Raw genomic sequence first — 1,867 nt, forward strand, 5'->3', positions numbered from 1 at the left:
CCCATGTCAATATTGCCAAGATTAGCTTCCGTAGACTTGACCTCCCTCATGAAGCTTATATTGGTGGACTGTCCTACCATGCCCGACCATATCGACCCCTTCCCCCTCAATGTCAGAAATGTTGGCGTTTTGGTCACCCAGCCAAACACTGACGCTCCATAGCCAGCTGCTGTCTTTGTGCCCAACCTGGTCATGTCCGTTCAAAATGCCCTGCTGAGTCACGTACATGTGTTAACTGTGGAGACTCCCATAATATATTTTATAAGAACTGCCCTGCCTATGTAAGGTAGCAGTCCTCAGATTCAAACTAGGCCTCACACTACGTGAGGCCAGACAAGAAGCACGACGACGAGGTTTTTCTCTCTCAACATATTCCAAAACAGTCCTTTGCTCTGTTCCCTCCACCATCTTCACAAGATATTTTTGCATCTCCCTAGTATCTCTTCCCTATACCATTAACCATCCTACGTCTACTCACCCTATCCCCTAGTCAAATTCGTTCCCGGTCTAAATCCAGATACTCCAATCTCTACCACTTCCCCTATACCTATCCCTCCTCCTCACTGTATTCGTTGCACCAGGCAACCTAAATGTTCCACTCCACCCTCTCTTACAACTTCCTCTTCTGCTCCTCATATATCTATCTCCTCTTCTCATAAGAGAACCTTTGCCTCTCAGTCTTCACCCAACTCCCCTCTAGGTACCCTTGACGACATATAGATCTTTCTTAAGATGACTCTAGGGAACACTCCGCTCCCTCACCCACACCCAATCTCTCTGTTCTTACTCCTACATTTAAAGTATTTGCTCTTATCCATCCTCCTCCTCAAGTTCCCTCCACCCCCTTCCTCCTATACCTTCCCAACAAACCTCACCCTCTCTACCCCTCCCACCTGAGCACTCACACGAATCCCCTCTACCACAACAGTATCCTTCTCCAGACCCCTCCCCTCCAGACATTCTTGCTGATATTTCACCACCTTCCCCAGACCCCCTTTCTCATCCCCTGGAATCTTCTCCTCTTACTTCTCCAACTGCTCTGTTTTCCTTGAACAATGTCCCTAATCCTTCCCCAGTCACAGATACAATGCAATTCACTTAATCGCTCTATCTCCTTAACCTTTTCCAATTTACTAATCCCTGCTCTACTTCATGTACTTCCCTATTTTACCCTTTCCATTACCCCACTCTCCCCGGATTCTTCTACTTTTCCAACAGCCATCTTTGTTTTCCTTGGACATTGTTCCTATTCCTTCCCTAGTGACAGATACAATGTAATTCGCTCAGTCGCCCTACTCCCTTAAACCTCCCCTTTCTACTAATCACTTCTCTAGTTCACTTACCCCACTCTTTTCCCTTTTCACTACCATACTATCTTATAACACTCTCTAATCTCTGACATCTAACACATTTTATCCCAATCTTGAACTCCTCATTACCCTTTCCGACACAATGCTTTACTATGGTGCTGTATGACCGCTGATGTCTAGCACATTTATTTCTTTCAAACAGTAAACATTAAAATATCTCCCAGCATTCTCCACTCCATCTCCTAGTCCACAGTCTTCTTCATTGTCTACCCCTTCCCCCCTTTACTGCTCTTTATCCTTATTGTCCTCCACACCAACCCATCTTCCTCCGGCCCTCGTCCTTTTGCTGCGTTCACCTCTGCAAACCTTTTGAGTACTCCCTTTGGCCTAGCCAAGTGGGATCGATTCTCTTCCCTCAGATTCCCTTACTTTAACAATAGCATCCTCTTTCAACGATGTCTCCAAAAACAAGTAGGCAAAATTTCCTTTTGCAGTCAATCCAATCATACACGCCTTGTCACAGTTACATCTGAATCCCAAGCTCGCGCAGTATCTGC

This window comes from Penaeus vannamei, chromosome 41, assembly GCF_042767895.1.
Source record: "Penaeus vannamei isolate JL-2024 chromosome 41, ASM4276789v1, whole genome shotgun sequence".
Lineage (NCBI taxonomy): Eukaryota > Metazoa > Arthropoda > Malacostraca > Decapoda > Penaeidae > Penaeus > Penaeus vannamei.